The 13,307-nt window shown below is 44.1% G+C and overlaps 1 protein-coding gene across 2 annotated transcripts in view; it reads left to right on the forward strand.

The window, feature by feature from the left end:
• LOC121704547 (RNA binding protein fox-1 homolog 3-like) overlaps nt 1–13,307 on the forward strand; it is a 414,719-nt gene that overhangs the window by 126,582 nt on the left and 274,830 nt on the right. For both annotated transcript variants that reach the window (XM_042084840.1, XM_042084841.1), the window contains exon 4: nt 8,466–8,598. The gene's annotated coding sequence lies outside the window, so the exon portion shown is untranslated. The remainder of the gene's footprint in view (nt 1–8,465; nt 8,599–13,307) is intronic.

Genomic DNA, 13,307 nt, shown 5'->3' on the forward strand with positions numbered 1-13,307 from the left:
TTAAGAAAAGGTTGAGAAAACGTTGGAAGTGAAGAGTGGACTCTAATAAGACAAGGAAGACCTGGACATTTCCGAAACGAACATATGACAAATAAGACAAAGTGCGTCCGTTATACCTGCCGCTCCCGGCCTTGCATGCGCAAATGTAACTTCAAAATGATGTCGATCCAGCTCGTGTGCATCGAATTTCAGCCTCTCGCAGATACTGTAGGTTGTGCACCGCTGATTTTTTTCTCAGTCGCACATGCCACAGACAATAGCAACTGACATGTTGGCATTTCATATAGCCCAGTGTTTCTCAAACTTTTTCAGACGAAGGACCACTTAACCAATAAAAAAGAAACACACGGACCACCTAGCTAAAAAAAAAAAGATTAGACCTACTTCAACAGTATATTAGCCTACACAATAGGCCTACTCACTGAACCACCTTGCTTATTGTCTTTGCACTTTGCTTATTGTGTCAGAGGATTCATATGATTTAAACTACCAGACAGTGTTGCAGAACTGTTTGGATTTACATACAAGTTGGTTCAATATTGAATATTGCAAAAAACAAATCATCTATAATATAGAGTATTTGTTTTTTGCAATATTCAATAAATATTATTATATTATTATATTTTACCACATCTGCTCGTGGACCACTTGGGAAAGCTTGCGGACCACACTTTGAGAAACATCCTAAATAAACTTACAAGACGTATTAATTAGGGCCTTCAATCGATTAAAAAAAATAATCTAATTAATTACATACTCTGTGATTAATTAATCTAAATTAATCACATATATAATTTTTGCTGTGAAAGTATTTTAAATATTTAAATTCAAATGAATCATTGATTAATCAGTATTAGTGACATTAAAGTTCAAACAATCTTTTATTATTATTTTTTACTGTTCAAGTAATTGCCATAATAATCTATGATATGACCTAATATGCTGAGGAAATAAATTCAAAAGTGCTTCGGGAAGAAGTTTTTTTTTTTTCACATACAAGGCATTTCATGCCACAGATATAACCTGGGGGACACAATAAAAAATAAATTAACACTCCACACCCTCAATGTCAACACTTATTTCTTTGCATTGATGTGCGACTATAGAATTGATGAACTCCGGTGATATGCAAATTCCTTGCTGCAGACATTGCAGAGGACTTTATTTTCAACACTTTATTTTTTATCAACACCATCAGGCCATTTTTTAAAAGTAAATGTTCCAATCAATGATCCAGACAGCATGTTTTCTTTTCTCTCCTTCATTTTACAGTCTAATTTTTACTGACTAGAACGGCTCGGGGTCAAAGGTCATACGGAATCGATTAATCTGCACTCATTTTTTTAATCAGTTATTTAGAAGATTAGGTAGTTACGATTTGCAGTGCAGGGGAATGGCTGTTGTAAACTGTATCGTGAAGTTTGAATAGTCAGTTGGGGAAGTAGGTTAAACGAAGTTACCAGCGAGGGCTACAGCACAGGGAATAGAATTAAGAGAAAGGAACTAAGAACCAGGGACATGGCAATGATCCAGCAAAAAGGTAGCCTAATTAAAATATTTATTTTCAACCAAAGTAACTCTACTGCACAGACCTTTCTTGACACTGTTAGCTAGTCCTCTTGTTTACCTTCACCTTGAAGATGGTAACTAGTGTCTCGCAAGCGCAAGTATAAATGCCTATAGCGCTTTGGTGACGTCACTGTTGGCGTGTGCAGTGACCAATGCGTTGAGTATAAATCTCACTTGGCATTGATCAATTTGGGCGTGAGGGGTAGCTACATTAAAATCTCACGTCAAGTCTCAACTTGTTTCACAAGTTTTCAAGTCGGCATGGGCTTGCGGTGCAGCATAGTAAATCTGGCGGAGAATTAGAAAGTTGGAGTTATATTCATGGAACATAGTCTATTGGATCAAAGACTTCCCCTGCACATCTATAGCCTGCTTTCCATAATGTAGCGCAAATGTTGACGCATGATGGCCATCATATGGACAGAATCACTTTCGTAGATAGAAATAAGTTTACTCCGAAAAGCACAACAGTCAATTAAGTGAAGCATCTGTTTTGTCTTCTTGTGCACTAAAGAGTATGCTGTCCTCCAAGCTGTCTCCAGTGTTCTATTGGACATAATATTAAAGCGTTTGTGTTTTTCAGGGACAAAATGCATTATGGTGTTTTTTTTCTATAAATGAATGCATTTGATAACACATGGTATGTTCTGTCTGTGACATATCATCTGTTACACAGTTTTCCAGACTTAATTTAAAGATGGCATTGAATGGATGAACAGAGTATTTCACCTTTTTCTCTGATGCTCTGATAAAGTTCTCTTTAGGTTGAGTTCACTCAATGTTAACCATTTGGAAGTCCATCTCAGGTGACGTCACTAATCTGAACCTATCTCCAATCACCTGTTGAGGGGAATATTTTTGCATGCCTTATCCTATATAAAGTAGTGTCTGCGAAACATTCTTCTCGAACCTGCAAAGAATTGCCTCCGATCCCACACGCTTAGTACAAGCTCAAGATCACCGGACAGAATCCCATTTCAAAGGCGGAAATCTATTCCGAAGACTTCCGAGGTATTTTGGCAGACATGGCCTTATATAGGATAAGGCATGCAAAAATATTTCCCTTGATGGGTGATTGAAAATAGGTTCAGACGTTATCGGAGAAGGACTTCCCACTGGTTAACATCTTGTGTTCTCCATAAGAGAACCAAGGTTATATACATAACCATACGGTAGTCAACATCCGTCAAACACATGCTCAGATGCTATTTTGCAAGCCCATTTACAACCCAATAATTAGGCTGGAAAATGAAATGGCCCATTTTTGTAGATATCTAGCACCCCCTCATGCTTATCTAGCACCCACATGAATTATTAAGTGAGCTTTATGGTGATTGGCTGCCTTGAAGCCAAAGACAGCAGGAACAACTTCTACATGAATCTGCAACTCAAAGTGGTAACGTAACGTGTGAAGAGGATTCAGAGAGATGGTTCGCATTTCAATCTGTTTGTGTCACACTGTCTTTTTTCAGATTCACCCGTTTTTAGTGGTCATTTCAAAGTCCGAGATTTGCAAAACGATGGAGGAAATAACCATGTTTCCGGTTAATAGAAGCTTTGTGGCCATACACTGACCTCTTCTTATTCAACTAAGCAGAGCTAAAAACTGTTTTCCACTCTATGTGTGCTTTAGTGACACTTTTCTGGCTGCCAAAACGAATTGGTTCAACTGGACTTTAGATGTCTCGAGGTCAGAAAATGTTCCTTTTATGGACGTATTATGCACCTTCATGCTGTAAATTCTAGGGGCAAGGCCTCCAAACAGAGAATATAAAGGGGTGTGACATTATGCTTGTTTTCAGCCACCACATTTATCCACAGCCGTTCAAACTTATGCTGGGATTTGTGTAATACGAAAGTTTCATGAATAACACGTGAGCCCTGCTGTAAAATGATTCCTGCACTCAGATCTGCGGTGGTTTCTACGTTTGATTAATAAATGAGGGCCAGTAAGAGGAGAGGGAGAAGTCAACATTTTGCTAGACAGAGAGAGAGGGCAAGGACAGTAGTAGGTGTCTTCAGGTCCTTTCAAGCCTCATCCTTGTGTGTTTTGTGTGTGTGTGTGTGTGTGTGTGTGTGCGTGTGTGTGTGTATGTGTGTGTGTGTGTGTGTGTGTGTGTGTGTGTTTTGTGTGTGTGTGTGTGTGTGTGAGTGTGTGTGTGTGTGTGTGTGTGTGCATCTTATCTCTTGCTCCGCTCTTAGTTGTCTGCACATCAGAGAGGGACGGGAGTTCTCCCACAACACAGTGTCCTCCCCCCACCCACCTCCCCACGTCATCAACTCCCACTCCCACATCTCTGCCTTCCCAAACACACACTCTTTAGAATGCAGCCCCTGCTTTCCCAGACTGAGAGAGGGAGAAGTTGTTAAGCTAATTAATGTGCAGGGGAGTAGTGGGCCCGGCAGATGTGCATCAAGGCAGTCACTATTGAGTGCAGGGATAATGGTGTGTGTGTGCGTGTGTGTGTGTGTGTCTTTGTGGGTGTGTATGTCTTAGGACAGGGATAGACAGGTTTGTGTGTGGGTGTGTAAGGGTGGGAGTCAGCTCTTACCTTAGAGTGCATGCTAATCAGAATGGGGTCTGCTGCTGAGGAGAAGGAATTAACAGGATAGGGAAGCTTGCCTGTAGCCTGTGAACGAGGTTGGCAAGGTGATGAAGGGCACAAAAATCAGCAGTTTCTCTTAGTGGGAGAGAGAGGGAGAGAAGGAGAGAGACCCCCAGGGACTAGCTCAGATCTCTCCAAAAGAGAGTTTGTGGTGCTGATGGTTAGTCCTTGATTTTTTTTTTTGTGGTTTCTTATCTGCATTTGAAAGCGCTGATGATGCTGCGTGTTATGTTCAGGACTGCATATGTGGAGGGAGGCCTTAATTGTCACCAGGTTATGATAAGAGCACTTGCCTATGTTGACTGATCAAGGCCAAAGATGGCCATTGTGAGGAGACCATTTACATTAAGAGCAGGGTGATGAATTGCCCTTGTGATAGAAGTCTGTGTGGCTCCTGCTGACAAAGCCACTCTGGTGGTTCTAGTTTCTGAAGATGTGGGCTGAAAAATGGCCACCGGTGCTGAGAGCATGCATGGGGTGCCACATGCAAACATCACAGCTCATGATAAATGCATTCTGTACACCTCATTTCAACATTGATGGAGTGAAAAGGAACACATTTGTTTGATAAAGTGTTTTTTGTCCCCCCTCCCTCTCTGGTTTTGAAGTGTGTTGACCAATATTAACAAGGCATAGCTTTCTACTGGCTCCAGCACTGGAAACAGGCATGCCGTCACCCACTTCTTCCTCTGCTCTTCCTTTTTTTGCAGAGGGAGGAAGTAATGAACCAAAAACATCCAATCTACTTTCCTGTGAGTGCTAACAGCCCAGCTCTGGCCTCTTTCTCTCACGTTTCCTCTCCATTTTTAATTAGCTCCCCTCGACAAAGACAGTTTGGTCTTATTTCTCCTTAATTGTGATTATTTACACAATAAAGGTTTATGGCTATTTATAGATCCCCTTTCCCCCGCCTCCATCCCAGATTGCAGTGTTGGGTGCTAATAAGGAGAAGGAAATGATTTCCAGCGTTTCATCATTATCTCTTCCTTCAAGTGGTGTCTTCCTTTTAATATGCTAATGCCTGTGTAGATATAATCGCCTAGTAATTGTACAACACTTCAAGTGTGACACATTCTCCCTTTTTTTTGCATCTCCTCTCTGAATAAAGAAATCACAGGCCAGGGATAACTGGGCCTGAATGTGTGTTGAGGATAAGTTTGTGCTGTGCTGAAGTGTGCAATCACATACATTATGAATGTATGTTCCATTGGTGAAAGATCTTCTGAAATGTTCATCACGTCTTGAGGCAGTCTTTGCCAACACAAGAGAGAATTGCCATGGTAGCGGAATGCTGTACATGTCTCTTCCTTTTAATTAAGTCTCTTTTAAACTCTCTAAAGTGGGGTCTGTATCATTGATTGCAATTCTATACAGTGCGTTTTGTATAATGACCCCTAAAAGAGTGAGTGGGGTGGAGCTATTTCTGTTATTTCCCTGCAGAGGTTAAGATGGAATTGGGGAAAGGATGAGTGATCAACTCAGCCTTTATTCTCTATATTTGTACGTGCTCTCCTGGAGGATTTTGGAAGTTATTGAAAAGCGCCTGCTGGGTGACAGTTCTGAAATGTCTTTTTGATGCCTATCAGCTAGGTTCAATCCATTTCATGGGCCATCTCAGGCTCTTACCGAAGATGGCACTGGTTCTCTGCCTCCCTCTCTCTCTCACTTTATCTTTTTTTGTATCTACCTCCTTCTCCTCTCCTATCTGCCACTCTGTCTTTTAGACTCTTTTTCTCTCTCAGGTTGAGTGTGTGTTATGGGAAAGCCCATCTCGTGTAGCAGAATGTGAGCCACCGTGGAGAGAAGCCGAGTTGTTTGTCGGGTGTCCAAGAGGAGTTTGGGGAGATAAAATGTCTTGTGCCAGTCATCACAATGTAAACGATTCCAGAGGTGGAGGTAAGGTGAGAATCTGAGGGGGACATCAGGGAGGAGACAAACAAGGATGGAAGATGGGATACGTATGATTAGGAAAGAAGAAACACAGAAAGAACCGATAGAGGAAAAGCACGCAACCAGGGGACAGTCACAAGTACTCAGACAGGTTCAAGAAGAAAGACACAGCACTAGGAGACCAAAGAAAGGGATTGAATGAGAGACAGATAGCCAGAAAGCACAGGGAGATTGAGAGAGGGGGAGGGGTGAGTAAAAGCGTGATTACTTTGCGCTGGGCGCCGAGCGCAGTGGCATAGTGCAGAACGGGTGCTGGATTGGGCCTCGCGTGAGCTGATGAATGTTCAGCAACAGCTCGCCTCCTGGTGGCATCTCTTTTGGCCGAGTGTTCCTTAACGATTCCTTGGCGTTGCCGAGTGAGGAATAATGGATGTGTGATGGGGAAGGACAGCTTGCAGAGTGCTGTCATTAATGTTGTAATTCACTTTTAGTGTTTCTACTATTTCGCTGCAACAGGAGGCGCAGATGTCACCTGAATCTGCTCTTTCTAGCAGCCAGAGTGCACCCTGGCTTCACCAGCTGTCTACTAGTGCACCCTGCCAGCTCTCTCTCTCTCTCTCTGTCTCTCTCTCTCTCTCTCTCTCTCTGTGTATCCGTGTGTGTAAAGTAATGTAATGCACTTGTGTATATTGATGAGCATGCACTCATGCGTCTTTGTGTGCAGCACTTGAGTATTGATATACTCTATAATGTTTAATTTAGAAGATTTAATCAAAACTGGCTTGGTGAGGGTTAAAAATATTCAGTGTCACAGATGATGGTAGCTGAGCTGTCAAAAGTCTCTGAAATAAAATCTATGAAAATATGTTCAATATGTCATGCTCTAGGCAGGAACATATGGATTGTATAATCAATTTAATCTAACTCCTTTTTTTTGGGAGAAAACTCATCTGGGTCTACTCCTTTATAGAAATTGTTAACTTCAGCGATGTGAGTCTTCCTGTGGCCCTAGTGTCTAACGCTTTCACAGAGCATCTCAGGATTGTAACAGAGATCAAAACTGCTGGGGAAAAGGATAAATGAGGCAAGAAGAGGAATGATTATATATAAGTGAGGCGAAAAGAATAAATGCATTGGCTGGCTGGTTTCATAAGTGAAGCTCAAAATGAAAAAGTTCATTATATGCCTGTCAAGGTGAGAGGGAGCTTTCTCACCCTAGCTCCCCTTAAAACGCAGTCAGCTGCTTTGCTGAAAAGCCCAGTAGACAGGATTTGTGCTCTCTTTTCCCCGCTCTCTTTCCCTGAAAGCGAGTAGAGGGAAAGAAATAGAAAAGAAATATTGAACGAGTGGAAAAACAGAGATTGGCAGAACAAAACAGAAGGACAAGTGCAGCTGTGTTAATGGTGGCACTCTGTAAAATGACCCTGATCTCTTTCTTTGTGCGTCTCCCCAGCCCTTCAGAAGCTCCTCGTGTTTTGCCCCTGTCAGCAGCGTCGGTGTCTGACCCCCACTGCAGCCACTGACCTCCAGCTCCAGACATGGCAACCACAGCCGCTCCGAACCCAGCCTCGTCACTTTCACATGCTCCCTTTTGTGTGCGCCATGTGCTCTTTGGCCCGAACATGGCACAGCTACACGACCAACGTGGCTCGGTCGTCAAGACCGCATATAAATGAACATGCATTGCTGCCCGATATCTGTTGTTGCCTTGTTGGCTGCATAAATACATATGCATGCCTCATTTAAGTTTAAATGTTACCACTGCTCAAGACCAGCAACACAGCGCAGAATCATTAAGATCGTTTGTCAAGGATTTCATATGGCCCTTAGGGCCTGTCACAGGGCCTGTCTGGTCCTAAAGTCATGCAATCCAATGTGCGTCCTCAATGTGAATGGCTTTCAGCCTCCATGGGTAGATCATTCCTACAATGGGCTGCATAGCTTTATAGGATAAACCTGTTCTGTAAATCTGTGCACTGTTTGTTCTCCAGAGATTGAAAAGATCCCAGGGTAGGGTCAAGAATACTGGCTGAGATTGAGGTGGCCACTAGTCAAGTCAAGTCAAGTCGGCTTTTATTGTCAATTTCTTTACATGCACTGGTCATACAAAGAATTGAAATTTCGTTTCTTACTTTCCCATGCAGACATAGACATGCTTTAAATACAGACATAGACATACTATGGACATAGCCATAGACAATAAACATTAAATTAAATTAACTTAACTTCTGTTGCTCATGTGCGGAACACTTGCAAAGCTCTGAATAGAAGCCGAGCTTTAAATTGAATCCGATCGCATCAAGTCCCATGCCTGGGCAAGAGAAGAGTATTGTCAACGCACCCTGCACATTGCCATTTCCACTCGAGCATGCTCAGCAGCTTTTCTTCTTTGTGTTGCAGATTGGAGGCACGGGCGATGGTGAAGATTGAGTTTGGCTTCCAGCAACGCTGAGAAAGTGCCTGTGAGCCCGGCGAGCAGCCAGCCGTTGCAAAGGGGAAGATCGAGCTAGGAGCCGAGTGGCGCGTGTGACAGGTAAGGCCGGACACAAACGAGATCGCAAAAATGTGTGCCTGCACAGCGAGGAGAGCTTGCCACACATCGTTTTTATTGAGCTCTGCGCTTGGCACTTTCTCAGTGCTTTCGCCGCGCTGTTGTAGTGTGTTTATTAGCCACTGGGAAATGTGCTTTTTATGGTGGTTTTTTTTTCAGTTTGAATGTTACTTTTATTATTTGATGTGTATAATCAAACCTCATTTAGAAGCCCTGACCTGCGAGGACATGAGTAGTCACCAGTTTAATTAAGTAACTGTAAATTACAATTACCGTAAATACCTTTGTGTAAATGGAGGTGCTGACAACACTAACAAATTCAAGATACACACGCACGCACGCACATGCACACACACACACACACACCACCACGCACGCACGCACGCACGCACGCACAAACATACACACACACACACACACAAACATTTCACATTGTGTCAAAGTGTCTCATGAGATGCCTGCACCACTGTGATATTTGCAAAGCGGGGTGGATTGCGGGTTGCATGGCGCTGGAATGTGGCATTAGGTAGTGTTTGTTGGCCGGAGTGCGTGGAGGCGCTTTGAAAAGACACAGCACACGGCGCTGCTGTGTGGGATGAATCAGCAGGATTTAGCCGAGAAAGAAGGGAGGAGACATTAATGAAATAATGAATATGCCAACGCTCCAGGGCTTTTCTTAAAGAGGAGGAGGAGGGGGGGCATGTAAGAAGAAGGATAGTCCAAAACTCCACAAGCTACTGTCATCTTAACGAGTGACAAACAAACAATAAATTTGTTATTTCATTTTGTCCATTTTCACATTATTCTCTCCCCACCCTTCTCCCAAATTCATGATGTTTACACAGTGGTCCTGCGTACACACACACACACACACAGACACACACAGACACACACACACACACACACACACACATATACACACACAGACACACGCACTCGGAACAAACACCGAGTGTAATGCCGTTTCCCTCGGTGTCACTCTGGGATTGAATGCTGCTCTTGGGAAGAAGCTGCCCTGAGCGGATTACCTGGCACAGTGGGAGTGGGGAGTGTGTGGGGGAGTGGATCCAGCAGGTGCCCATTGAAAAGCGGCCAACAAAGACCGACCACAAAGTTTGCTGAGGATAATGTTGCCTCGCAGCATTTTGAAAAAAAAACAAAAAAAAAAACACTGGAGTGGTGTTTGTGTTGAATGCTAGCAAGTTTGATAACTGAACATTCTCTCTGCTTTCTCACATACAATTTATGTTAGGAGCATTTTCAGTCGGTCAGTCAGTTTGTTTGTCAGTCTATTTACCTCTCTGTATCTCTTTATCTCTCTCTCTCTATCTCTCTCTCTCTCTCTCTCTCTCCCTCTCATGCACACACAGACATGCACAAGCACACACACACACACACACACACACACACATACACACACACACACACACACGCACACACACACGCACACACAGAGAACACGTTGCGCCATTTATCTCACTATCTATTAATGGCCCAGATCTCCTCCACAGCCTTAGGGTGGTGTTTTCCTCCTGGTCCCTTTTGGCTCCAACCAACCCCCCACCCCTCCACCCATCACCTCTTTCCCTCTTCCTCCATCCTCCCTGAGCTCCCCACTCTCATGTAGTGCCTTGCAGCAGGGACCCCGCCAGCACCACCGCCACCGCCACCGCTCCAGGACAAATTGGCGGCGAGCGGTTCATTTACTCGCAGCCGTCATGAATGGAGTGCGGCGTGACTGTGTAAACAAGCGCAAAGGCTCCCCAAGGGCATCCCTGCATAAATAATGATGGAAGGGGGGAGAGGGTCGGCCATTTGTAGCGCACTCTCTGCCAGGCACACACGGGTCAACTAGTCCCCTCTGTGGGGGAAAGGCAGCAGACAGCCACCCGCATGCAGGCACTTCTAATGGAACCTAATGAGAGAGACAGGGGTGTTGGCTTGTGTCCTATTACCTGTAAACATGACCGATGTTAAGGTTGCCATTGGTTCCCAGAGTGGGTTGTGATTGCGGCCAGAGTGTGTGTTTTATTATTTTTGGGAGAGGGATTAATGTCATGGATGCTGACATTGTTTTGCCCTTTGTCTCGGATAGCATACTGTTGCCATTTGTTGACATCTAATGACGACCATTGTGAACCAGCAGCAGTGAAGGACTGGGCTAGACTGCAGGCCCTTTGGCCCTCAGCTGTGTATAGCGTCCACTCTGCTCCACCTGAGACTCATCTTTTAGCTATAATGGCCATACCTATTGAGGATAAACCTCCCCCATGTTTAAGCCCTGCTTACATTCTGAAACACAATAATGATGCGAGTTCATTTCAACACTGTGGGTGGGTTTACAGCCAGAGAGGAAGGCATGAAGCACTGAAGAGGATGATATGACAAGGAGAAAGACAAGAGAGTGCGCGGGAGATGGAGAGAGGGAGAGAGAGAGAGGGAGAGAGAGAGAGAGGGAGATGGAGAGAGGGAGAGAGAGAGAAGGAGGAAAAGGGAGAAAGGAAATGAGTAGGAAGACAAAGAAACACCCACTCCCCATTAGCTTAAGTATCAAGTGTATCCATCATCCTATAACATAATGTGCAGAGCTTGTGGGGGCTGAGCTCGGGTGTGTGGGGGGTGGTTGGTGAGCTATAACACACTGAAGAACAGGATGGATACGCAAAAGGAAAGGGGAAAAAAAGAAATGTCTGCATTCTCTCCACCATCTGTTCTCTGCACAGGAGAGTGGTGCGCAGCTCTACTTTCTATTTCTCCCTCCGCCGCCACGGCGACCACCATTCCGCCGTTGCTCAGAAACCAAACAGTTCAACTTAATGACATGCCTCAGTGCCAACCCTGCAGCTTTTTCATTTTTTTGTTAATTTTTCATCATTTCTCTCCCTTTCCTTTTTTCCTGTCTTTAATTTCCCCATCCCCTCCCTCCTATTTTCTCTCCTCCCTCCCTCCTCTCCTCCCTCCCTCCCTCCTCTCCTTCCTCCCCTCTTTCCTTCCTTCTTCCCCCGGAGTTTGCATATCTAAATCCAGTTTTTGATAGCATATGCGAAAATACAATGTGACATAATACAATTTGAACTGGGTGTGAGAAATGGGATTATCTCCGGCGTGATTGTCAGTGCCGTGTTACAGTAATCACTTTCTTCCAGGAGCGAGGGAGGGAGACGTGACTTGCCGACGACTTGACCTGCTGTCATTATCTATTCTGTCTGCCGGCGTTTATGCAACCTCGCAGTCGCGTTGTGTTTCCCCCTCCTTCCTGGGGCATCTGAAAATGAATGAATAAACAAATATATAAATAAATAAAAAGAGGAGGAAGTAAATGAAAAAAAAATAGAAAATGAGAAAGAGAGAGATAGAAAGAGAGAGGAAGAAGAAACAGAAGAAAAAAAAGAATAATCCCTTAGTAAATTGGAACATGGAGCAAATCCCCTGACAGTCCCTCGTTTCTCTTTCCCTAGCCACCCTCTTCCTGGGGGCTCTGGCTGTGGTAGTGGGAGAATGGCAGATGCAGTTCCCCTGATGCATAGCGATGCGTAGCATTCCCACCTCCCCCCGAGGCCCTCTTATACAAAGCGCTTAAAAGGCACACGCAGCCCTGATACATAATGTAAACGCGTAATGAGGAAGCGCACGCGTAGACATGCTGCAAGCGTAGACATGCTGCAAGCGTAGAACGGCCCCCTCCGATGATTCTAATCAAGCATTCCCAGTCAGGCTTTAAATGGGTGAGAGAAGCAACCTCTACCCCATGTGCGTTGCCATTGCTTTCGGTTGCCTGTGGTGGTCCACGGGCTAAATAAGAGAGGATATTGTTGGTATGCTTAACGTGCAGACCGGAAAGGCAGACACCGCTGAGGAGACTTGTGGAGTGTGGTTACGGAGTTTGCCTGAGGATATTTGTGGAATTGGAATTAAACAATGCTCTGTGGAAATTCAGCACCACCAGCTCAAAGCACATATTCAACAGAGTTCTTGTGTAGACTTAAACAATGATTGAACTTTTTCCAGAATGCACGCCACAGCCTAAATATTCTCTTTAGACACTTTTTAAGATGAACATGAACATCTTAAATATGATATGAAATTATATTATTAAAGGTGCTCTAAGCGTTGCCATTTGTTTTTTAGGCTAAAACATTTTATGTCACTTACTGCAAACAGCACCTAACCAACCGCTAGCTGTCTGTGTCCTGAATACAGTGTAAAGAAACGCAATCTCTGTGGACATCCTAGGCTTCAAGAACGGCAACAAAAACAACCTGGGCAAACCTAGCCCATGAAAACATAACAAACTGGTCCAGCAAATCACAGACGAGATGCGCGTTAAGGAGAGTTTCAATTGCACGGGAGCAGCACCGGAGGGAGGGGGAGGAAGTAGCGAGCAAGCTCTCTGTTTTGTTTGAAAGTTAACAGAAGAACAGAAGCACCTTTAAATTATTTTGGAATATTGGAGAATGTTTGCAGATGCATTCTTATAGGTTAACTAATCTTGTACAGGACAGCCATTGCTTTATTGGCATGCATTATGCACACTGACCCATGGTAACCCCTCTCAGTCTCATTTTCTGTTTTTAGTGTGGATATATGCAACATACTCGCTGTGCTGTGGAGCTCAGCACCTACTAACTATGATACAGAACCCATGTGATTGACAAGTGCTCTGGTTGGAGATGCCCAAACAGCTTCTTTGG

This window comes from Alosa sapidissima, chromosome 3 (genome assembly GCF_018492685.1).
Source record: "Alosa sapidissima isolate fAloSap1 chromosome 3, fAloSap1.pri, whole genome shotgun sequence".
NCBI classification, from domain to species: Eukaryota; Metazoa; Chordata; class Actinopteri; order Clupeiformes; family Clupeidae; genus Alosa; species Alosa sapidissima.